General features: G+C 45.2%; 1 protein-coding gene and 1 non-coding gene across 2 annotated transcripts in view; one reads left to right on the top strand and one right to left on the bottom strand.

Moving 5' to 3' along the window:
- Nucleotides 1-16499, bottom strand: part of Adgrf5 (adhesion G protein-coupled receptor F5) — a 95407-nt gene extending 78908 nt beyond the window's left edge. Inside the window, exon 1 of the mRNA XM_028887271.2 lies at nt 16264-16499. The gene's annotated coding sequence lies outside the window, so the exon portion shown is untranslated. The remainder of the gene's footprint in view (nt 1-16263) is intronic.
- A 2207-nt stretch (nt 16500-18706) lies between these two features.
- Nucleotides 18707-18836, top strand: LOC114705402. Its single transcript, XR_003736383.1, has one exon. It is a non-coding gene; the product is annotated as a small nucleolar RNA SNORD22 (small nucleolar RNA).
- The last annotated feature ends 6985 nt before the right edge of the window (nt 18837-25821 follow it).

Below are 25821 nucleotides of genomic sequence, written 5' to 3'. Positions count from 1 at the left end.
GAACTCTTCACAGGAGCAGAGGGAACTGCAGTAAAGTCACCTGGTCATCTTCATTAGTGTCCCTCTTGTGAATGTGGAGCAAGCCTGTCAGGACACACATACAAAGGTAGGTGGAGGGCAGACTTGTTAACCCCAAGTAGAAACGGGGAGACAGCTCACAGAGCAGTAAGGCCATGAGAATCCCAGGACTCACTGGGGGTCTACCCTCTTCTCCAGAAGAAGCTAATTCTGCCACTTCCTTTCCCCAAAGTCCCCCACTTCCCCCCTGACTTGCTCCATCTGGAAACATCTTCCTAACTAAGAGGAAGCAAAGCTTCAAAATTCTCAGTTCCAAGCCCCCTGGGTCACCTTTTAAAAAAGTGTGGTATGCAGGGCCTGGAGGCACACAAGCTTTGACTCCACCTGACCTAAAGGAAGGAAACAGGAAGTCTTGCCGAGGAACAGAACAAGGCTGAAGCAGCCCGTAGGGACAGGCCATTTCTTACCTCCTGACCCCATCTCTAATCAAGAGTGTGGAATGACCGCCCCAGTGCAGAAGGCAGAGCCTCTGGCAGCATGTGCATTCCTCTCTCAAGTCCAGAGAACGTGTTTGGTGTAAGAAGCAGACCACCCATTAGAAGCTGCCGTGGCCTGTACAAGACTTGCACAAGATCAAGCCAGGAAGCCTTCTAGCGAAGGGAGAGGGGACCACAGCCTCCTCCCACTCCCCGCCCCTTCCCCCACTGCCCTTACCAGCCCTTGCCCCAGCCAGTTCATGGCTTCTGAGGAAGGGAGAGACAGTTTTCTTTGAGGGTGTAGTCTCTGGTAGTTAGACCATGCTCCAGCGCGTGGCTCCACCATGAGAATGAAGGCGGCAAGAACTGGACTCAAAAACAATGAAAAGAGGATTCAAACTTGGGATTGGTAGGAGAGTAGGGGTAGATATGGGAGGAGCTAGGGAGGAGGGATGGGGTTGAATATAACCAAAATACATTGCATATATATATGGATTTCTCAAAACATTAATAAAAATATATTTAGAAAAGATTAAGAAACAGCACCAGTGGTTGCTACTGCCCTTGTTTACCACACCAGTCACAGTGTCAGGTCACTATAGACCCTCAAGTCCCGAGGGAGGACTATGCACATCCTCATTTTATAGATGAGAAAACTCAGTCTCAGCAACTAAGTGGTAAGGGAGGTACCCTGAGCTGCCCCCTATCCAAGCAGGTGGGGGTCAGCGATGACTAAATTTTCCCATGTGTCTAGCACTAGCAGATACCAGAACACCAACTCTTGGTACACAGTCAAGTTCACTGATGCTTTCTGTGCTGGGGACCTTGTTTGGAGTTAGCAAGGTCCAGAGGCTCTTGCAACATGATTAGAAAAGAAAGTCAAGGTCTGAGAGACTCCCTGCAGGCACTGGGTGATCTGGATACCAACCCATCCCTCGTTCCTTCCTTCCACACCTGCCTGTAGTACTAGCCCCAGTCAAGATCTGTACATGAGACACGGGTCCAGAACCCAAGGAGAAGCCGCAGCTATAGCAACAGAAGAGTACTGGTTAGCCTCGCCTTCCCCTCCGGGTCCAGCTCTGTCTTTCTGTGTTCTGCTGTGTGTGTTATTCCGCATCACCACGTCCTCAAGGAAGGCATTTCTACAGAACTGGGATGAAGCAACTCTCAGGGACAGGCTGCCCCATTCCCTGCTGACCCTGGGGAGTACAAGGGAACATCCCGGAAGGAGATACTGCAGAAATGGCCAGGCTGCAGTTCCGGAAATAATCCCCTCAGCTTCAGATCCAGACAGAGCCATTTGCCCACGGTCTCAGATCTCACCAAGTTCTTAGGACACTTCTCCTCATCTTCCCAACTTTTTGCCACTTTTTGTTCAAGGAGAAGCCACCAACTGGGCCGTTTTTCCATGCTTCAAGTCACCTATAGACTTAGCGGCCTCACCTCTTCCATTAATTCGTCAGAGCGGCATTTTTTCCCCTATAAGATCTCGACTGACCAGGCGGTGGTGGCCCATGCCTTTAATCCCAGCACTCAGGAGGCAGAGGCAGGTGGATGTCTGGTCTACAAAGTGAGTTCCAGGATAGCCAGGACTGTTACACAGAGAAACCTGGTCTTGAAAAACCAAAAAAAGATCTTGACTGAAAGAGCAGTTGCAGACAAGTAAACAAGAAGTCATTTCTGTCATTTGTGGAGCAAAAAAATGTGTGAAGACAATAGAGCAGTGTGAGTGTGCATCTGAGTGTTAGCAGTGGTGGCTAGTGTGAGTGTGTGCATCTGAGGTTTAGTGGTGGTGGTGGGTGTGAGTGTGCATCTGAGGGTTAGTGGTGGTGGTGGGTGTGAGTGTGCATCTGAGGGTTAGTGCTGGTGGTGGGTGTGAGTGTGCATCTGAGGGTTAGTGCTGGTGGCGTGGGTCTCTCTTCTCTGTTGTGAAATCCCCTGCCCCTTCCCCCTACCTACCAGCCCAGGCCTATTTGTGTTTTGTTCTTGATTGTTGATTCTAAGCTAGGCTCTCCTAAATCCACGGCTGTCTTTAAACTTGCTATGTAGCCGAGGGTTACCTTGAACTTCTGATCCTCCGGTTTCTACCTCCCAGGGACAGGGATTTCAGCCAAGAGTTCCCATGACTGGTGCCACTGGAGTTTTCTTAACTACATCAACCATTTCTCTCATCAAAGCATCCACTTCCCAATGTGTGTCTTGGGGCCTCTCAGCGAAGGTTCCTCTAGAATGGACCACTCTACTTCCAACATAATAGGAAGCATCCCGAGAACCAGAAAGACTTCCTATCAAGAGTTGCTTTGAGGAAACACAATTTTCTATTGAATTTGTGTGTTTGGGAAACATGGCTTAAACCTAGAAAGCCCGTAAAACCAGTTCCAACACTTACCATGTAAATTCTTTTTAATCAAATGACAACACTCTGGTGGCTTTGAAAGTGGCATGCCCTTGTGCATTTTGGTCAGAGGACACCTTTTGGGATTTGGTTCTCTACTTCCATCATGCCAAGAGGCTTGGCAGGAAGTGTCTTTACCCACTGGGCCACCCTGGCAAGCCCTCCGTCCCCCTTTAAATCTTAAGTATGAAAGATTTCAGTTGTTCTTCTGTAGTGTCCATGCTCTTAACCTGCAGCTGAGAGACTTTGGAGGGTTTTAGCTCCACCCCTATCCCAACTCCTGTAAACAAAGGGTGTGGGGGGGGGAGGAACACACAGATTCCTCCCCATCCCTCCTTCCATCAGTGATCTTGGTCTCCTAGCCCTTCCTGTCTTATCTGCAGGAGGAAATAACAGCCCTCAGGATACAGTTTGTCTTTGCTAGCAGACCACACTCAGAGCACAGACCTCCTGTTTTCTCAGTCAGGGTCCATTCCGCAAGGACTCAGTTTCAAACTCTCCTGGATCATGGAAAGTTGCTTAAACGCTGAGGCGTAAAAGCCCTCCAAAGGAACAGATTGCTTGATTCAAGTGTTTGTTCTGGGCAACCATTGACTTCCTGCTTTGCAAACAGAGGTTTCAAAGGACCAGTTCTTAAAATTCCAAAGAACCCTAGAAGTCACCATATTTTGACCCCTTATAGACCAAAATGAACCAGAATATTAGAAATATCTGGATTTGAGTTTTGTTAAATTACAGAAATGTTTAAAAATAAAAGAAGCATTTATAGCAAAGAAGAGATTTAGTGATCTTCCTCCAAGGACATTTCTAATTTTAATGTGACCTAAGAATCATCCAAGTGATTTTGGTCAAGTTCCTGCCTTCCTACTCAAGAGATGGAGCTGGGTTCACAGAATGGCAGTTCTAGAATGTGTGTGTGTCCCAAGGTGGCCATCAGGCAGTGTCGGGGCCACCTGAGATCTGGTTACAAAATCCTAGGGTCTACCCCAGACTCTAGCATCTCAAACCACCAGTGGAGCTTGGTAACTAGCCTCCCACCAAGCTCCGTGGTGATTCCAGGGCACATGGGAATTTAATGGTTATGGAGAGATGCAGGATTGTCTCATTCTACAGCTTCTCACTCTGGAAAGATGCATGGCTTCCAGCCTTGGGGGAGGTGACCAGAGCCTCCCAGGGCCTTTAGAAAAATACTGGCAGGGAGAGGTTCTCCTCAGTCAATCCACGGAGCATCTCTCCTTTTTTCCCAACATGCATGCATGCATGCATGCATGCATGCATGCGCGCGCACGCACACACACACACACACACACACACACACACACACACACACACAAGTACACTGATCTCCGGCTAATACCCTTAGTAATTAGAACTTCTCTTTCCACATCCAACTTTGCCTCTTTCTATGCTTTACCTACCTTACCCAGTTTGATTGAGACACAATTGACAAGAATCAAACAGTTATGCATGATGTACAAAATGATGATTTTTTACATGAATGCCTCCTTCCTTCCCTCTTACCCAAGATCCCTGCAGCCAATGTGCTCTCCCGGCCTGAAAACGGCTGGTGTCTCTGTTGCATTAGCTTCCCCTGTCCTTCATGGGCCAGTTCAGGGTCACTACTGCAGGAATCCTCTCCAGATGCACGCACACTCTGACTTCCTTCTGTCAGAGCACTAACTGGACTGCCTTGCTAAAGATCTATTTTTAGGCCCTCAGCCTTCCTGCCGCATTCCTACCCTGTCAGTGTTTGCCTACTTTTCAGGCCCAGCACCTTGTACTACGCGGTCCAGAGAAGGGGATGCTCATTCATGTTTGTGAACGATCCTTGAGGTGGCTTATTATTAGAGTCCTAGAAGAAGTGAGAACTTGGGCTGTGATGCCGTACTGCTGGAGTAAAAGACTGAGTTCTACCACTTGCTAACTGTGGAGGCGTGGCAAGTTATTCAACCTCTCCAGTCCTCAGCTTTCTCACCTGTGAAATGCAGACAGTAGTGTAAGGGTCTCATATTAAATGGCAATATCCACAGGAAGTGCTCAGAGCTGAGCCTGGTGAGTGTTAGGGCCTCGATGCTAGCAAGGAAAGATCCAGAAGAATCTAAGATGCTTCTCTGCTTAGATACCTCCTCATGCACTGTCAAATTCACATTCTTTATCCCTTCCTCTCCCTGGGCCTCTATCTCTCCAAATTTTCTTAGTTCTTTCTAGATTACTAATACTTTTTCTCCTTTCTCCTCTTTCTCTGATACAGTATGGTGCATTGCAAACCCATAGCTAAGATCCCACATGCATAACCACCATAAATTACTAGTGTGTATCTCCATGAACGTGTGAGTAGATCCTTTTACAGATGTTAAAGTTTGATGGGTTAGTTTCTGAGGTTAAAATGGAACCAACCAATCTCAATCAACTGGAATTATTAGCCAAATCACTAATGAAGGGTGTGTGTGTCTAAATTCTGAAGGCTAATCTAGCAAAATAAATAAGTTTATAAATGAATCATTAAAATGATCATTTGTGAAAGCATTTATTTAGCATGGGTTTCAAATAAAACAACTTTCTGATTTTAAAATTTAAGTCAGTTATGCGATTTAAGTATACAAGCAGAGGACTGAATTGTCTGATAAACTGAGGAGAATTTATAGAGAACTAGAGAATGTGTGGTATGTTACAGATGCTCTTTTCAAGTGACTGTGTGCCCAGCTGCAATCTCCATTCACAGTCGGGTTATCTTAGTGGATTTAATTTTATTTTCTAATTATGCATATGTGCATGTATGCCTTCATGTGGATATGTGCACATGAGTATAGGCTCCTGATAAAGCCAGAACAGGGCATCAGATCCCAGGAGCCTGAGTTACAGGGAATGGGAGCCTCCAGATGTGGATGCTGCAAACTCACCGCGGGTCCTCTGCAAGGGCCTTTATGTGCTCTTAACTGCTGAGCCATCTCTCTGGAACCCTAGAGTGTTTTTGATACTTAGTTCGTTTTTGAGACAAAGTCTCACTAAACAGCCCAGGATAGTCTCTAACTCACTGTGTAGTACAGGTTGGCCTCCAACTTACAGTGATCCTCCTGTTCCATGCCCCTCACCCACATGTGCTCAGATTACAAACCTGTACCACCACATCTGGCTTTAGGTAGACATTTACTATTTTTTAAACCCTACCCTTTTCTGAGTAAGGGCATTCACACCAGGGAGTAAAATTCACTCACTGGCTAAACAGAGTTGAGTACCTACTTTATATGGAGTATTTTCTTTTTTTTTTTTTCTCTTTCTTCTCATTCTTTAATCCCTCCTCCCATATTAGCAATCGAACCTAGGGCTTTACACAAGCTAAGCATCTATTCTACCACCAAGTTATAACTGCAGCCCAGAATACTGTCTTAGTGCTTTAAGAAAGAACTCATCCATAGGTTAGGGGTTTCCCAAGATTACAGACTTCCTGTTGAGGAGGTGTTGACGTTGGTAGAGATGTTGGTGTTGATGTTGGGGAGGTTTTGATGTTGGTGGAGGTGTTGATGTTGGTGTTGGTTGAGGTGTTGGTGTTGGTTGAGGTGTTGGTGTTGGTTGAGGTGTTGGTGTTGGGGAGGTGTTGATGGTGGAGGTGCTGATGTTGGGGAGGTGTTGATGGTGGAGGTGCTGATGTTGGGGAGGTGTTGATGGTGAAGGTGTTGATGTTGGAGAGGTGTTGATGTTGGGGAGGTGTTGATGTTGGTATTGGTGGAGGTGTTGATGCTGGGGGAAGTGTTGATGTGTTTGTTGTTATTGGTGATTCCTGTACCTTCTTGGGAACAAATCTCATCATAAAACTACACTGAGAGCTTTTGATAAAACTTTTTATGTACTCTGTCATTTAGTTTCATAATATTGCATAAATTAGTTAAGTATTTCCACTTCAGAAAGAAGACTAGTAAAAACGAAACAACTTTTCAAGGCTGAAGACAAAACAAAAATCTACATGGACTGAAAATAATCAAACATACTGAAAAAGTTCAGGCTGAGCCCCAAACCCAGTTCTTGCCACTGCATTAGGTTGTGTTCCGAGACACAAAAGTGCTGCGATGTAACCAAACAGAAGAGTAAATGCAACATTACAAAAGATGAAACAGAAGAAGGTAACAAAAGAAGACTTTTCTTCCAAATGGTGCTTCCAAACAGGGATACATATTCAGCATGATGAATGTTCTAGCAAAGGTGAGCTGAGAGTGCAAAATCGTGAACCTACTGTTCAGTTTTCACTTCTGTTTTTGTGATAAGATATCTGGGAATGAGCAATTTAGGTAAGACAGGGATTTGTTTCAGTTTACAGTTCCAGGTTACAGTCTATAGCTGATCACATCATACCTACAGTTGAGAACAGACAGGAAAAAATGCCTGTGTGTTTGCTTGAGCAGCCGCATATGTTCAGCTTGATTTCTCGACTCTTACACACACACTCACAGCCCCTTGCCCAGGGAATGGTGCTGCCCACAGTGGGCTGAGTCTTCCCACATCAATTCACTAAACAATTTCCCACAAACATGCTTACAAGGCCAACCCAATATAGACAATGCCTTATCGAGTCTCTCTTCCCAGGTGATTTTAGGTTGTGTCAAGTCTACAAGCTAAGGATCACACCCACCCCGAAGAACACATCAGGGGCTCTTATACCACCATTGTAAACAGTCTTCTAAACCAACATTGGGGGATATTTTCTAGAAAATGGTTCTTACAACTGAGTAAGTGTGCATCAGTCTTGGGGGTGGGCATACCATGGAAGATGCTGTTTGGAAAATGGGAATCTGGCAGCATGTTTTCCCTCCCCCACCACTCCTACACTCCTGCATACAGGGTCTGGCCTCAAAGGCTCAGGGGGCCTGGGAACCTGCTCTTTGTCCATCACTCCATGCACATCTTATCATATCTGTGTTCACCTTGCTTGGCATCTCTGGTCCTTTGTTATTTACAATTCAGGAGCACTGCTGTGTTGCAAAAATGGAGACTGTGCACTGGGGAGCCGACTCAGTTGGTACAGTATTGCTACAGAAGTATGAGGACCCAGGTTCAGATCCCTAGAAACTATGCAAAAATCCAGGTGTTGCAGTGCACACCTGTAATCCCAGTGCTGACTACAGAGAGGAGGCAGAGACAGGGCAATCCATAGATCTGACTGGCTAGACAGTCAAGGTGAATTACAATGAGCTCCAGGTTCAGTGACAGACCTTGTCTCCAAAACTAAGGTGGAGAGAGATGGAGGAAGACACTTAATGTCAAGCTCTGGATTCCACAGGCATGCTGACATATGCACCTGCACACACACATGCACACCTGTACACATACATGCACCTATACATGTATGAGCATGCACACAAATCAATACTGTAAAGAGATTAGGTTCATAAAAAACAGCAGTGCACCTACTTTCTGCTGACAGTCCACCAGAGGCTGTGGGATCCCAACCCAACAGAGGCTGTGGGACCCTATCCACAGCCCATTGTTGGGGACGCCCGTGTCCTCTCAGATGGGTCTCCATTCTTACTCCTAGGCAAGAAGAGGTCGGACAGCTCCTCCACTGACTCAGTGTTCACACTCTTTCTCTATGATGACCGCATTTCTCCCTCAACCTCTGCAAACCTTTCTCTGGTGTGGTTTTTCTCCCTTCACAAGGAGAGTAAACACGCAGCAGAATGCTCTGGAATGGAAATTGGAACATAGCACGACAGCCATATTGTCAGTCACTTCTCCCATGTAAACAAGATGCAGAGTCAGAGAGGAAATGACCAAAAGTGTGATTCTGGTTGGAGTTGGGGGCAGGGGACTGTTTCAAACCGTCCTCCCTAGAGCAAACTGTGCTTGCACGCCTGTGTACAGATGAGAGGAGCGGCCCATGAGCACTCACTGTCCTCGTACTTAGACAATTCTGGACAGTGTTTCTAGGAACTACACAGGGGTCTCGGGCAAGATGAGGACTCAAGGCCTTCTAATCCTTGCTGTCCTTAGTCCAGACAACTGACTGACTTCTTTGCACCCTCATCATGCATGAAAGTGTGTGCCTGCACATATGTATGTGCTCTAGAACTTTCTAGAACATCTGCATCGCCTTTGTACTTAACAGTGTTGTAAAAGGATGTTCGATAAATCATTGTTATCCAATGAAAAGATCTTTCAACTTCTCATGGCTCTGCTTTATAAATACACTACAAGGTGGGGAACTCAACTATTAATTGACAAAAAACTGAAATTGAATTAGAATTTTTAATAGAAATGTATATTATGGTAAAGAAAGTAGTCGTTTAATGACTTCTAGGCAATGATAGGGGCATGAATATAACTGTGAATGAAAATTGGTTTACTGAAATGTATTACACATTTTTCTTCTCCACTGACACATGGGTATGCACACACAAGCACACAGACATGCATGCACAGGCACAGACATGTTGCAGGAGCACACATGCAGCGGAAAAGCATAGATCTTTTTACTTTCCAGTGTGTTTTTCTCAGCTCCGAGAGGCCACGGGGCATCAGCGGGAGAGGGTTAAGTAGGCATCTCTAGTAATGTCTCCACTTGTCCTTTGAGGAACAACAAAGACAGGAAGCATGGCTTCCGTGGAAGGAAATTCCCAGGCCTCACATGGACCTTCACAGCCTGCCCTGTGAACCCTTGAGGGGTGTGATAATAAACACTCAGCCACAAAACAACCCAGGACGGCATTTTTACCCGCATCCCTGTATTCTCACCACGGGGCTAGAAAACATTCGGCATCTGGGGACCCGGAAGGGCCCGGATGGCCACCTGCTGACAAGGTCCACTGAGCTGCTCTGTCTACACGCAGGTCCCCTCTGCTGCCTGAGCCTTGACTGTGCGGGGGCTGGGCCTTGAGCCCCCAGAGTTAGGATCACAGGTAGACACAGGGCAGGGCAGGTGTGGAATGCTGCATGTGGACCTGAGACCCACCTTTTCCTTTTCTGTGAGACCCTCAGACACAAGCCAGGGCCCTGAACCTTTAAACAATGCTGTGCAGATCTTCCTCAGGAGTGTGCAGGGAGGGATTAAAATATAATGGACAGTGAAGTAAAAGAAGTTTATGTTTTAATTTCTGAGTTCGTGTGTGTGTGTGTGTGTGTGTGTGTGTGTGTGTGTGTGTGTGTGTTTGCAAGCACACTATTTACTGAAGCTATAAGCATAGCCAGATTTAGAAGGTTTTGGGGAAAGATCTCACCATGTAGCTCAGGGTGTTCTAGAACTTTCTTGTAGCCAGGCTGCCTTTGAACTTGGAGAGGCACTCCGACCTTAGCTTCCCTAGCACTAAGTTTAAAAGTGTGTGCCATCATACCCAGCTTAAGTGGCATTCTGGGCTTCTTTGCCTACACTAGAGAAAAAAGCAAACAGAAAAACAGTGTTGGAAACTGGTTGTTAAGTACTTTGATAAGAATAACTTAAAAGGAACTTGTAGCAAAGTAGAATCATACTGTAAAACTGTAAGCAAAAGTCTAGCTAGGGTCTGGTAGTTTGCAATGTAGCAGCTTATTTATCTCCAAACTAATAAGCTATGAGACCTTTGATGTCTATCTTGCAGGTGAACAAATCAAAGCCTACAATAATTACAAAATTCTGGGTGATTCAAGGACTTGGTTCTTACATTGGCAAGTGCCCGCACATGCGTGTTGGGGCTGTGCGTGTGCCCTTTTGATTTCCTTTCTACTGTAATACGCTTAAAAGCCCCTTTGTTATACAATTCAACCTGACTCCTCAAATCCCATCCCTGTACCAAAACTCCATCAGAATCCAGCACCCATCACCGGGCAGGGGTCTATCCTTCGCTGCAAATAGAAAACAGACCTTTTATTGTTGAATTGCCGTCACCGGTGTCTGAGATATTTTTAGATGAAACAATCAGACCTGTCTCCTCATTTGCATTTGCCCAGAGTGGAGGACGACCTCCATCTTGACCCCCTGCACTCGGTGTCCCGTTGAGTTGACTGAAGGGGATGACAGCTTCCATGTCTCCCTCTAGGTGGGGTTACCAGGATCTCCACTCATGCCTCCTCCTGCCCTCTGTACTACAACAATGGACGGAAGCACAGCCTTGTTAGAGGAAATTCCCAGGGCCATGCTTTGGACATTAGACAGTTGCTTTGCTATGCTGTGTAGCCAAAGGGCATCTAAAAATAAACACACCGGGCTGCAAAGGCTCTATAATGCGGCCCTGCACTGTCGATTATATTTCAAGGCGAGTTTTTATTACATAGCTGTTTTTAAGAAAGCCGACCTCGGTAAACGTGCAGAATAAATTATATCGTGCCTCTGTTTCTGCACAACAAACTGCAGCCTTTTCTGTAGGAAGGACAGTTGATGGTCTCTTTCCTTCCCTGGGATTTCAGTGTGAGGCTGAAGGAAGCAAAGGCGTGCTGGAATGCAGCCCAGCATCATTAGAAGGATGTGAGGGTCCTAAGCAGACCGCAAGAATGGCCAGTTCTCCTGCGTCTATGAAGAACCAAGCATTAGCTGAGAAGTTTAGATAGCCTGAGCCCACTAAAGCTGATTCTCGCAGCTCTAGGAATCTCCAAGTTATCAGCTGGCAGAGGCTGTGATCAATGCAGTCTTTTTTACCAGACGAAAAGGTGGGTGGAAGGCTGGAGAACTTGACGTTAGAGAGGCAGACCCCCCTCCGCCCCCCCTCCACCCCCCCAGGTCTCTTCTCTCCATAGGGGTCAGAAACCAGACTCAAGGCATCAGAGCAACGTGGAACTATTTAGCTCCAGTATGTCTCAGTTAGGTTTCTGAGTGACAAGAAACCTTAGCCTGTATGTACATCCATGTAGGACTCCTGTTTCAGGACTGAGAGATAGCTGTCTGATTCTATGTTGACTGAAAAATGCCTCCAAACACAGCGGTTTCCCACCAAATAAGAATGTGTTTGGAACACAGGGACCGAGCCACAATCAAGTTCCAGAGTGACCCGAGAGTGGTTCGGGGTGAACTAGTCCCCTCCTCTTTGCTCTCATTTCTTTTTCTGTACCGTTTTCCTGGAAATCCGACTTAATCTATTGTTGCCAGGATCCTATTTTTAAATTATTGCAGCCAAAAGCTACGGCTAGCAAGTGAGAAGTCAGCTCACGTCACTCCAGGCTAGCGATTTTTTTTTTTTTTTTCAGTTCTTTATCTGGTGGCTTGGATTAGGGCACTGACATCATGAGATTCTCAAGAGAGGCAAGGGACCTTCGAGGTCATCGCTCAGACCCCACCCAGTCAGTCATGCCTTTGGGAACACCCTGGCCACTGGTCTCCTGGGGTGCTGGAATGCTGCCCAGGACAGGGTGTTCCCCACCCCCGCAGGACAACTCACCCATTTTTAGACAATTCTGATGGTGGGTAAATCCTTCCGCAAACTGGGTTGAAATCTTTTACCCTATAATTTCTATCCCATAATCTGGGGGCCTTCTCTTTTCCCACACAAGAGACGTTTAAGTAATCGCAGGCAACCTTTACATGTTACAATGTAAAGCTCTTCTTTCCAATATACCTGCGTGTTCTTCTGCTACTCTACGGGTGACCCTTTTCTCACTTTCTCCATCTTGGGGTAGCCTTTTTAAGATCTGGGATAGCTCTTATCTAGTGTGGCTGGGTGTATTTGCACGCTCACAGACACCAGAGGTCAGCTCATTGATTAGATTGGATTGGAGGGCAGAAAGCACTGGAAATCCACGTGTTTCTGCACCTCCCCTTCCCCGCAGAACTAAGATTACAGATGTGCACTGCCACACCTGGCTTTTCGTAGGTGATAGTCATGGGAATCCAGGTTCTCAGGTCTTCGAGGCCAGCATTTTAGCTGTTGATCCATCTCCCCAGCTCTGCTGATATAGTTCAGCCAAGCCACTTGTTCCAACCGTCAGCTGATTCCTCTCCTTTTCACCTTGTGTGTTAGTACATATTTTCAGAAACAAAATCAAGATTTAGCAAGGTACAATTACTTACTTAAGGAATTAACAACAAGGAATTTAAAACTGGCGTGGCCTCTTGTTACCCCGCAGCAGGCTCCGATTAAAAAAGAAAAGGTCAGCCAGGTGAGGTGCTGCTCAATGGGAATCCCAGCACTTAGAGAGAGAGGAGGACCAAGAGGTCAAGGATCTTCCCACCTCGTCTATATATTAAGGTGGGGACCAGCCTGGGCAGCCTGCAGCCCTGTCTCCAGAAAGGGTGGTGGATGAGGAGGGTGAGAAGGAAGAAGGGAAAGGAAGGGGTGAGAGGGAAGAAGAGAGAGAGGGAGAGAAGGAGGGAAAGAGAGAGATCGTATTCTATAAACCAAGGTTTCCGACATAATCTATGTACGCCCGTTCACTAGACCCCTCCCATGCGGGTTAACATCCTTTTTTACAGCTAAAACTATTGCTCATCATTTATAGAGACGAGTGCAAGTTTGAGTAGTTTGGAAATGACTTGAAGGGCTGTTGTACAGAAAGGGCAGTGAGTGAGAGGCCATGCAGTGTGAGCAACAGGAAGTAAGAAAGAATTCGGGATGTCCAGGGGGTATTTACTGGGAAATGTCCAGCGGTAGAGGGTTAAGAAAAAGAGGGTTAAAAGACAGGGAAAGATGTCACGGGATAAGGCCCGAGCAGCTTGCGTCACCCTAAGTCTGGTGGCCGGGTCTGGACACACGTAGATGGTGCTCTTTTTCCTGCGGCTCCCTTGGATCTGCTGCTATGTGGTGCCTTAGGAAAAGGTACCAAAGGGCAGCGTGGACATCTGTGGCTGGGGTTAAAGGCAGAGGGACAGAATGACTCCCTTAGGGTCTCGTTGTGACTTTGCCTCAGGAACCAACAGCTCATTGCCCTTCACATGACTGTGAGAGACATGGGGGATATAGCTCAGTTGGTAGTGGGCTTGCCCGGCATGCATGAGCCAGGTTCCATGCATACGGTTCCATCTCTGGTACAGCATAAACTGGGTATGATGAGGGCAACATGAAAGCCCAAGACTTGGAAATGGAAGCAGGGGCATCAGAAATTCAAGGTCATTCCTGGCTATGTAGTTCAAGACTAGCCTGGGACCCATAAACCATTATCACAAGCCAATGTGAGCAGAGGCACCCCGACCTCCGTACACTGAGTGACACCAAAGCTTTCCTATTCACCACTGTAGAAAATCAAAGGCTTAAAGAAAGGTTGTAGACCCAAAGTTACCTGGCAAGACAGTCACAGGTGCAGGGGTTACGGCCAGAGACCCCAGGACACAAAGCGAGTCTTTCTGCTTTATTGCACTGTCTTAAAGTTCCCGACGCCCTTGCTTGCGTATGTTACCATTGATGAGGCACCAGGTCTTTTTGTTTCCCCAGTTTCTTTTCATTTTGGAGGGTGCAGGGGTGAGGGGTCATGAGGGAGGGTGCTGAAAGGTCCCCTGCTCAGGTTCGCATCCTCTCCTTTGTCATCATGTTCCTCTTGCACTGCCAGCTGCCTGATAGGTGGAAGGTGTTCCGTACACATGGCGAGAGAGTAAAGCTCTGACTCAGTGCGGTAAAGAGTGGAGAGCAGGGATGAGGAAGAACCTAACCAGAGAGGCTAGGGATCCAGAAAGAGGTAGAGACTTTCAAAAACGCATGGCACGCAGTAGATCCTCAAAACACTCAGCGAATAACTGAATCCAGCAAAGTCTCAGCTCAAAGAATGGGAAGATGTTATAGACATTGGCCGTCTTCCTGGAAAAATACGTCTACCTATACGTCTCGTTCTGACTGTTAATTTAAATTATTCTGCTAGCACACACATTCATTTGTTCCTTCCTCCATTCATTCACTCAGGAACTCAGATAATACTGAGACAAGCAGTTTGCCAGATGTGTTGTCCAGGGCTATGGATTCAGAAATAAAGCACCAGAATCTAGTCAAGGATGAGAAAACCCATAGCAACCGTACTTTGTGTGCCATAAAAACCACAGACCCAGGGTACTTAGTAGAGGGGTGAACTGAATATGGGGGCCTGAGACTATAAAATAAGGCTTTAACTGGTAATCGGGAAGAAGCTGAATGGAGGTATCTAGGCAGAGACAACAGCACACCCAGACAGAGGTGGGCAGCAGAATGATCTCAGCACAAGGGAAGTGGTACTAGGTAGAGTTGGGAAGTCAGGTGGTGAGGGGCGAGGCTGGCAGGGAGTTATGGAGCAGACCTGGAAAGAGTCATCCGCCCTCACTGCAGGCAGGACCTGGCAAGATTTATTACGCATGTCATGCACCCAGGAACCTGGATGAAGTACAGACTCAGTCTAGGGAGGAGAAGGGGGTTTGCATTTCTAAAGAGTCCTAGTGATGCCTGATACAAATGGTCCCTGGGGCCCCTTAAGCAGCAGAGCTGCAAGCGGGGTGGGGGGGTGAGGGGGTGTATATTAGATAAAGCTCAGGAGGAGAACCTCAAAATCACAATTACACTTTTCCAGGAACTCTGTAGCAGGATGCAGAGGGTGAATGGAGAAAGGCAATACCAAAGCTAAGTACAAAGTGGCAAATAAATAAATGCACAAGAGCATCTAAACCAAGTAAGCTAGAGGAAAGAGTTCAGCACGGTCTTTGAAGTCAGGACAAATATTGCTCTTCAAGGAAAGCCTGGTGATGAGGGGGACATGAAACAATAAAGCACAAGCACACCCCACCCAATTCAGAACTCCGTGAACTGAATCTGCCTCGCCTTCCTCTGGGTCTCAGCTGCATCCTCTTGAACCCCACAGACATCCAGCCAAGGTGGCCAAGGAACGGACGAACATCGTGCCTGCAAAGGATTTCCACACCAAACAGGTAAAGCCAGGCTTTGTAGTTATCATTGGATACGTATCTCAGGAAATCTCAGGGAGAGCAAGAAAGTTCTGGAAAACGACACAGATGCCCACCAAATCCCTGAACAACATGTCTATTTAAAAAATAAATAAAAAGCACGGTTATGTAAACGAGAAACACCTTCTTCTCTATCCACCTTGATATATTTCTAACTTGAAAACTAATTAAAATAATCATGGTAAAGGTCTGCGCAGTGGGGGGAAAGGCAAGTCAGAGCATAAATATTTCCCCTTCCACGACACAGAAGCCAAAACACACAACCCCTAAGGAGATGTTCCTCCAAAGAAAACATAGTTTCATGAACTATGCTGGTCACTATTCTCTAGCCAAAGACACACGAACTCAGAACAGCCAACCACAATTCCTCTGCCTGCCACTGTTTGCCCACACAATCTTGTAACTCAGCGGCTCTCCACAAGGCACACAAGCTGAGCACAGGCAAACGCAGCGGAGTGCTAGGTCAACAGACACCGTCTATCTGCTTTAGAGGAGCTAGTCTCACATCCAAGGAGACAAAACAACAACGAAAACCCAACAACAACAACAACAAAACCACAGACACCTACCTTTCTCTTCAGCAGTAGGCAGCCTCTTCACATTTACTCCTGTATGAAAGATCGGTCCCCAGACCTCTGAGGGGAGGTGAAACTTAAGGGCGTCCCATTCATTCAAGTAACCTGAGAAGGGTTGAGTTTCTCCAGATCAGCCTTCAGGCTCGCGCAGGCTTCCAGACCTCGGGGCAGAGGTGAACTGTGGGCTGTTCCTCAGTGCAGGAAGAAACTGGGAGGCACCGTGTGGCTGGAGGTGGAGGCGGAGGCTGAGGAAGGGAAGTAATCTGGGGACTGTAATAAATGAGAAATTCTCTTCACATGATTTCCTGTATTTGGTGCCTCTTGCCTCTCTCAGGGTCCCAAGAGGAAATCAGAAATTTAAACTTGTCCTTTGGCCACTGAGAAAGGAGAGAATAAACATGCTAAGAACTATGAAAATAAGGAGAAGCGGGCAACAGGCCGGGAGCTCGCACTGGCCAGCTACCTTTATCTTTAACCAAGTACTTTTCTCCTGAAGTCTCTCCAAGTGTTTAACTCTGCGAAAGTCAAGGATGCCTTCATCCTCTCCCATGCTGCTTCTGGCCGCGGTCCAGACGTGGTGTAGCAGAGCAGCCAGTGAGAAACATGTCAGCACTGGGCTCAGGAAGAGGGTCTGCCTGCCCCCAGGAGAGACTGGTACTGCTCTCTTTATGGAAAGACTCATGGTAGTCTTTATCAATCTTGAAAAAAATCTCCTAATAATTCTCAAGCCATTCTTCTGCTTTAAGAATTATTGGTGACCTACGACTTATAAATGGCTGCAAGCAGGACCCTTTCCACATGAAGTGTGAAGCTCGCTGTGAGCTGAGAACAAAAGGCACTCATTCGAAAGTGTAAGAATTCAAGATGGCGGCAAAAGAGCACTCAGCCAAGGACAGGGAGGCCTCTGTGAGCACAGGCCTCAGTATAACTATACAGAGTAATCCGCCAAGCTGCTTCCAGTTATTGGAAGATGCTGGGAACTCTAAATGAGGTGACTTCAAGAGGCTTAGACTCCCCTATTTTGCTTTGTTGGGTGAAGCATATTAGAAGCTAGTGCCTGGAGGGAATTGGGGGTGTGAAGAGATGCACACAATCGGAATTTTCTTTGGGCTGCCAGATCACAAATAACAACACAGAGATTTTTTTTTTATTAATTATGAAAGCTCAGTCTATAGCTTAGGCTTGTTCCTAACTAGCTCTTATAACTTAAATTAACCCATTTATATTAACCTAATTCTATCACATGGCATTACCTTTCTTCCATCTTGCACCTCTTGTTTCCTCTCCATGTCTGGCTGGCAACTCCACCTTTCTTTTTTCCAGAGTCCTCTCTGTCCCCAGAAATCCTGCCTAATGGCTTCCTGCCTAGCTATTGGCCATTTTGCTCTTTATTGAATCAATCCCAGTGACATATCTTCATGCGGTGTACAAATATCCCACAACAGATACACACTACAATGTGTCAGTTAACATCACACCAGTTGACTCTTTGCCAATGTCTTAGCTTCTTGTCCCAGCTACCAGGGAAATTGCCCTCAAATACAATCTCCATGAAATGTTTCTCATGATTAAAATCTTGTGATACCTTAAGAAGAAAAGCCAAACACTTCACCATATCATAGAACAACTTCCCTGCTTTACCTCAAGGCTCCCTTCTGCATGCCCTGTTTAATCCTCCTTCTCATTCCCTCCTTTCCTCCCTCTCTTCATTTACGAGAATTACTCTATGCAGAATGCAGAGTCCTTGTTCCAGGGTCCTTTAACTCTGAGAGCCCCCCCCCCAAGTACATTCTCTAATAACCCGATCCCTGGTATTGTTCCCTACAAACTATGGTTATTTCCCAAAGCCAGGAAATCTGTCTCTCTACCTCCTTATCTCTGTCTCTCTCTGAGGTATGGACCAAATCCTCAGGACCCACACTCCGAAATATTTGATTTCTGTAAGTTGAGAGTTACTCGGAAGAATATTTATAAATTGCCATTATACAGGAGAAAGAGATCTTTAGGAGAAAGAGAAAACTGGTGACTCAGAAGAAAACACACAACTGTTGTTAGGGCTTTACAGCTTAAACTCTGGCAGATGAAGAGCAGTATTTTCACAGGAAACAATGCCATAGTTTGTCATGTCCTTGCAGACTGTGTTATGAATAAGTGATGGCCACTATTCAGAAAATGAATATTTAAGAGTTAGATATGCTGGGGCTGGAGAGATGGCTCAGTAGTTAAGAACACTGGCTGCTCTTCCAGAGGACATGGGTTTAAATCCCAGCAACCACATGTTGGCTCACAATAGTTTATGACTATAGTCCCAAGGAATTTGATACTTCTGGCCTCTCTGGAGACCAGGCATGCGCATGATGCACAAGCATACATGCAGGCAAAACATTCATGCAAACAGAAACAAACAAATAAATAAAATGTTAAAGCGAGCTATGCCTCTCAGTGAAGAGACGTTCACATGTCTTACTTTCTACCCTTAACCTAGTTCAACTGACAAGGTGAGTACATTTGAGCTGGCTTGGGGAGGAGAAGAGGAACATTCATTCCAGAAGGAATTGTTTTGGGATCATCCCAATTTTTATCTAAAGAAAAAGGAAAGATCAGTATTTGTTGAAATTCAAGTTCAGCCATTTTTTTTCCAGGTCTGAGGAAAGAGCAATATGCTTATAAATTGGGATTCACGCTTAGAGGACTCCAGAGGGGACTTTTCAGATCCTTTCTTGAAACTTAGCCTTCAAAAAAGAAAAGGTTATACAGCCAGAGAGACGGATCTAGCACCTGAGTTTGGTTCACACAACCCACATGGGGGTAGCTCGGAATCACTTGTAACTCTAGTTCCACGTTCTTTTGGCCATCTCAGGTACCTGCACACACGCGCCTCACCTGTACAAATAAAAGTAAATATAAATCTTTAAAATGTTTAGATGTGCTCAGAAGAGAAGGGACTAGAGTTAATAAGGGTGAGGGGAAGCACAGGTCATCAAAACATAAGGGGAGAAGGGGGAGGAGGAACTGGTAAGTGGGGATGGGAGAGAAGGGATGGATTGGGAAAGGAAGGGAGGCAGGATGAAGGTGGGGAAGTTGGGAAGAAGTGTGGGGCGAGGAAAGGATAGAAAACATTGAGACAGGAAGTTAGGGGTCGTCACACACCAGCATTTCCTGTAGGGGAAGCATCAGGGCAGGCTCTCTGCGCTTCCGGCTTGACTCCTTCCTTCTTTCCTCTCTCCTGCAGGCAGAGGGAGGTCCTGGAACACACCACAGAGGCTGCCACTGCAGCAAAGCATTAGCCTCTGCCTTCTTCTTGGACTCCGAGTCATTGTTAAAGCCACACCGTCATCTGTCATTTTATGGGTTAGAACACATCCTTGACAGTCACCCCTGGAATTTTTAAGCATGTATTTGGGTTCCTTCCCAGGGTTCTCCAGAATCAAGTGGTTGCCTTCTCTGTTTACAAAGGCTGTTCTTAGCTGAGATGCTCCAATGGGGCTGCCTGATTAAAGTACAAGAATGCCAGCATGCGCAAGGACAATCAGGTCACAGGCACTCTGAGTAGCCACTTTTGTGCTCTGCACTGGAATGAAGGGGGTTTTTTTTATTTGTTTGTGTGTTTGTTTGTTTGTTTTATTTGTGTGGGGAGGGAGGCACACGCACATGTTGGGGGCCTTACTGCAGAGGCCTGAAGTGGGGTCAGGTCCCCTGGAGCTGGAATTACAGGCTGTTGTGAGCCCTCCAGTGTGGATGCTAGGGCCTACATTTGGGTCCTCTGGAAGAGCAGTAAGCTCTTCAAACTGCTGAGCCATCTCTCCAGCCCCATACACATGTATCTAAAATAAAGGTATTCATGTAATGAGTTATTTGCATTTTTCTTAGCAACTCTGTTTGGTTCCTAGTTAGTGGGTATTATTCCAGTTAAAAATGGGAGCATCAGGAAAGACAGTGGAAGACTTTAAAATGGAAACAAAAACAGGATCATCTGTCAGCAGAGTGTTGAGCAGCACTAGGAGATCTTGTAAGGGGGGGTGTGTGAATCTATAGGGGTCTATTTTTTATTGTCCTTGGCCATTTTGTAATTATTCTTAGAGAAACCATTGTTACAGAAGATGATTCTTATTTTAGAAGTGGAAATTCATTTTGTTTGGTGGCGTGCAGGGTAATTGATGTCCTCTCTGCAAACGCTTATCCTGAGCATCATCCTATTTTTGTTCATTATAGGGAATTATCTAGTTGTGCTTATATTAGCAAATGTGGTTCAGCCTTCATGACCATCTATGTATAAATAAACCTGTTCTTCAGATTTCCCTTGGGACAAATTTTAATGCCTTATATCCCCCTTCATTAATTAATGAGATAGAGGCAACCTCTGCTGTGTATTTATTTCATATTGAGGTAAGAATTATGATTTTGCCACTTTGAAGATGATCTTTGGAAAGAAGGTCGATGTTAGCATTGCTGACAGTGTGTTGTCTCAAAGCTGAATTCACCTGGTTGTTGTTTTTTCAAGTGTCGTCCTCTCTCATTGACCCCAAGGTCAAGAACATTCAAGTAAACACTGTCAACCGAGCCACAGCACCAGCTTTCCCTACTGGATTTTGCCAAATTTTTAAAGAAGCGATCCCAGTTTTTCTCAAACCATCCCACAAAACTGAGACAAGAGGAACTCTTCCAAATTCCTTCTGAGGCCAGCATCACCCTGTTACTAAAACTAGACAAGGACACAACAACAAACTGTATACCAATATCCCTGACGAGCATTGGTTCAAAATTTCTCAAGCAAAATACTTGCAAATCAAACTAAATAGTGTATAAAAATGTCTTTCATCGTGGTCAAGTTGGTGTCTTTGGAGGCATGCAAGGATGGTTACACATACGCAAATCAATAAGTATAACAATGTTTCAGAACAACAGATAAAGACTGCAGTCTTCTCAATAGATGTAAAATATCACTCACTAAAATTCAGTACCAAGAGGCTGAGAGGTGGCTCAGTGCATGCGCATGAGCTCGGGTTCCCAGTACCCAAGCAAAAAGTTGGCTGTGATAGTTGTGGTTGGTGTACACTTGTTCTCTCAGAAGTGGGAAACAGAGAAAGGGGGATCCTGGGGACTTGCTGACCAGCCACTCTAGCTAACTCTTAGTTGACAGTGACTCCATCTGAAAAAAAACCAATGGGGAGAATGAGAGAGGATGACACTTGACATGGACCTGTGGCCGCTAGGTGAACAACATGAATATTCAAACTTGGATATAAATATTCATACATATCCCCATATACATTACAATTAAAGTCCTGAAATAAGTATAGAAGTCCTTCAACATAGCAAAGACTATAGATGATGAATTCATAGTCAACACCGTAAGAAAGAGGAAAAGATCAAAGCATTTCTTCCTAGATTGTAATAATAGAGTGCTTTCCACTCCTGACACCTATATTCAACACAGTACTAGAAAACTATTTAGCCAGAACAATTGAGCAAGAGAGTGAAATTAAAACCATATAGTTAGGGAAGAAGTCAAATTATCCTTGTTGGCAGAGGATATGATGGTACATATACAAGAACCTTCATCAAAACATCCACTAAAAGATGACTAATTCAGTAAAGTAAAAGGATGTAAAATCAATACATAAAACCCAATAGTTTTTCAACATGTTGACAGTGAGTTTACTGAGAAAGAAATCATTGAATCAATTCCATTTACAACAAATACAATAAATAAATAAATAAATAAATAAATAAATAAATAAAACACTAAGAATAAATGTAACCAAAGAAAGACTTGTATAATAGAAATTATAAACTCTGAACAAGGAAATTGCAAACCTAAAACCCCATGTTTCTGGATCAGAAAAATTAATATTGTTATAATGTCCACATTCAAGGCCATCTACAAATTTAATGCAATGCTTTAATTCATAATAGAAGCACAAAAGACCCTGAATAACCACAGCAATCTTGAACAAAAATAACAAAGCTGTAAGCATCCTGATGTCTGGTTTCAAGACATATGCAGAACCATAGTGACCAGAACAGCATGGTAGACGATCAATAGAACAATCATAAACTTAGGAATAAGTGTGTCCATCCTTGGTCAACTGACTCTTAACAGTGCTACCAAAGGCTTATGCTAGAGAAAGGGCAGCATCTAAGCAAGGGTGCTGGGAAGGCTGGGTATTCTCATAGGGAAGATTGAAACTTGGCCATTATCTCTCACCCCGTAAAAGATGGATGAAAGAACTAAATATGTAAGACCCGAAACTCAGAGCAGAGGGCACACTTAAAGACATTGGTGCAAACACTGATTTTTCTAGTAGGACCTTAAAAACTCAAGAAAGAAAAGGAAAAAAGGGGGGGACTACATTGTACACTTTCTTACAGCAAAGTAAACTATGCCTGAAGAGACAACCTGGAGAATGGGAGAATTTATCTGCCATCTGACAGATGGTAAAGTTTCAAAACTCAACAACACAAAACAAAAACTGACTTTAAAAAAATGGGCAAATTGAAGGTACTCAAAAGAGGAACTAGCCAACACTGGGGGGGGGATAATATATATCATTAACTGTCAAGGAGATGCCAATCAAAACTAGGATGAGATAACACATTTCACCCTAGTGAAAGTGACTATTATCAAAAGGGCAAAACAAAAAAAGAAGGAAGGGAGGGAGGGAAGGAGGGAGGAAAGGAGGAAGGGAGAGACAGAGAGAGACAGAGAGACAGGCAGAGAGGAAAGAAGAAAAAAAGAAACTGGTAAGGATGTAGAGAAAACAGAACTCTTACACACTGTCAATAGAATGCAAACTGGTACAGTAACTGTGGAAAGCAGTTGTGAGCCCTTGGAAAACTAAGAATAGATCTAGTATGTAACCCAGCTAGCTCACCTCTGGTTATATACACAGAGAAAAGCAAACCAGCAACACAGAGATACCTGTGTGCCCACGTTTATTGCCGTGTGGATCACAAGAGCTAGGATATAGAATCAGGCTAGGTGCCCAGCAACAGGAGAATGGGGCAGATAAACAAGGCTACTATACACGGTGGTGTTTTATCCCACCACATAAAACACTAAAACCTGGACATTTGCAGTAAAGTAGATGGAGCTAGAGATATTTATGTTAAGTAACAGTTAAGTAGCCCGATTTAGGAAGACAAGATTGCATGCTTTATTTTGTTCTGTTTTTAGTGTATGGAAGCTGAGAAAAATTCCCCTTGAAAGGTGTGGTTGTTTGAAGAATGGCCCCCATAGGCTCACATACGTGACTGCTTGGTCTCTAATTGCTGGAACTGTTTGGGGAAGGATTAGGAGGTATGGCCTTGTTGGAAGAGGTGTGCCATCGGGGGTGAAGCCACACCATTCCCAATCACCCTGGTTCTCTGCCTCCAGCTTGAGGATAAGATTTACACCCTCAGCTACTGCTACAGCTCCGTTCTTGCATGCCTGTTTCCAAGCTCCCCACCATGATGGTCAAAGGCTCATCCCCTGAACCTACAGGCAAGTCCCCAGTTAAATGCTTTCTCTCATAAAGTGCCTCGGTCAGGGTGTCTTTTCACAACAGAAAAGGAGCTAAGACAAAAGGGCAATAGTGATTACTAAGAATTGGGAAAGGGAGCAAAGAGGTGTGTGGAAGGCCAGCAAGATGGCTCTGTGAGTAGGGCCACTTGCAACCAAGCCTGACAACCTGACGTCAATCCCAAGACCCACACGGTAGAAGGAGACAACCGATTCCTACAAATTGTCCTCTGACCTCCATATGTGCATTGCATGTGTGTGCAAACACACACACACACACAAACACACACACACACACACACACACACACTAAAACACTAACAAATAAATTATAAATACAAACAACTAATTAAGTAGGTAGGTGAGTCCCCAGAAGCTGGCCAACAGGTGAGAAACCTGCAGGCAGGCTGCACCAACACCCTAGATGTCCACTGGACTCTGTAACCTCTAGGACCTACTCTGCCACCCAACCCCCTACCCCGACCTCATCACCCTCTCCTCTCGGCCAACCATCCACTGCAACATCAGCAGCCCCTATACAAGCACCCCATACTCCAGTTGGAAGAACAGGTGAGTGACTGATCCCCCAGCTGAATAGTCCCAATCTCCAGGCCCCAAGCCCCAGGACACATCCTGTGTCCCTTCCCCTCCCATCTCAGTCACAGCAAGGTAGCTGGGCCCTGCTCCCACTCTGGTGGATCTTCACTGCCCTGGAACAGTCCCCAGCAGCCAGCCAACAGGTGAGAGACCTATAGGCAGGCTGCCCCAACACCCCTGACACTCACTGGACTCTGTAACCTCTAAGATCCACTCTGCAGGCCAAACCCACTGACCCCATCACCCTCCCCTTGGCCAATATAGGCACAAGCACCACCTACACCAGTTGGAAGAACAGATTGGTAAACAGCAGTGTAAGAATACATGCAACAACATAAAGGGCAATATGGTCCCACCAGAACCCAGTGGTCCTACAACAGCAAGGCCTCAACATCCCAACACAGATGAAGCAGAAGAAAATGACCTTAAAAATAACTTCATGAAGATGATAGAGGCCCTTAAAGACGAAATGAAAAATTCCCTTAAAGAAATTGAGGAAAAGACAAACAAAAAATTGGAAGAAATCTAAAAATGCGTTAAAGAAAGCCAAGACAAAACAATCAAACAGGTGAAGGAAACAGTTCAAGACTTGAAAATTGAAATGGAGGCAATAAAGAAAACACAAACTGAGGGAATTCTGAAAATGGAAAAATTTGGGTAATTGAACAGAACTACAGATGCAAGCTTCACCAACAGAATACAAGAGATGGAAGAGAAAAATCTCAGGTGTTAAAGATACAATAGAGGAAATAGATTCATTGGTCAAAAAAAAAACATTAAATCCAAAAAATTCTTAATGTAAAACACCCAGGAAATCTGGGACACCAATGAAAGATCAAACCTAAGAATAATAGGGATAGAAGAAGGAGAAGAATTCCAGCTCAAAGGCACAGAAAATGCATTCAACAAAATCATAGAAGAAAACTTTCCCAACCTAAAAAGGACATGCCTATGAAGGTACAAAGAGCTTACAGAACACCAAATTGAATGGACCAAAAAAAAAAAAAAAAAAAAAAAAAAAAAAAAGTCCCCTCACCACATAATGATCAAAACACTAAACATAGCCCATAGCCGGGCGGTGGTGGCGCACGCCTTTAGTCCCAGCACTCGGGAGGCAGAGGCAGGCGGATCTCTGTGAGCTCAAGGCCAGCCTGGGCTACCAAGTGAGTTCCAGGAAAGGCGCAAAGCTACACAGAGAAACCCAGTCTCGAAAAACCCACAAAAAAAAAAAAAAACCATAAACAAAAAAACTAAACATACAGAATAAAGAAAGAATATTAAGAGCTGCAAATGAAAAAGGCCGAGTAACATATAAAGGCAAACCTATCAGATTTAAGACTCCTAGCAATAGTGGAGAGGGTGCCTGAACTGGCCATCTGCTGTAATCAGATTGGTGGTTACCCTAATTGTCATCAGAGATACTCTGTCCTGTAACTGATGGAAGCAGATGC

Source organism: Peromyscus leucopus, chromosome 16_21, assembly GCF_004664715.2.
Source record: "Peromyscus leucopus breed LL Stock chromosome 16_21, UCI_PerLeu_2.1, whole genome shotgun sequence".
In the NCBI taxonomy this organism is placed as follows: domain Eukaryota; kingdom Metazoa; phylum Chordata; class Mammalia; order Rodentia; family Cricetidae; genus Peromyscus; species Peromyscus leucopus.
The sequence above is the reverse complement of the archived record's forward strand: the minus strand, read 5'-3'. Positions and strand labels throughout refer to the sequence as shown.